The following is a 253-nucleotide window of genomic DNA, read 5'->3' as shown; positions in this document are numbered from 1 at the left end:
GAACTCCTGACCTCAGGTGATCGCCTGCCTTGGTCTTCCAAAGTGCTGAGATTACAAGTGTGAGGCACCGCGCCTGGCCTCCTTACATATTTTAAGTTTGGCCTAAAGGTTTCTCTGTACATCGTGAACTACAGCCTAAATGGAAGTGTAAACAAACTGTGATCTACTCTCGTGCCAATCACTGAGTTTTGGCCAATCAAATGTGGCCAACTCTTCAAACTGTGTTCAAATAAGGCAAATGCAAAGCTGTAAC

The sequence above is a fragment of the Colobus angolensis genome, unplaced genomic scaffold (genome assembly GCF_000951035.1).
Source record: "Colobus angolensis palliatus isolate OR3802 unplaced genomic scaffold, Cang.pa_1.0 Scaffold118, whole genome shotgun sequence".
NCBI classification, from domain to species: Eukaryota; Metazoa; Chordata; class Mammalia; order Primates; family Cercopithecidae; genus Colobus; species Colobus angolensis.
This window is presented reverse-complemented; position numbering follows the sequence as displayed.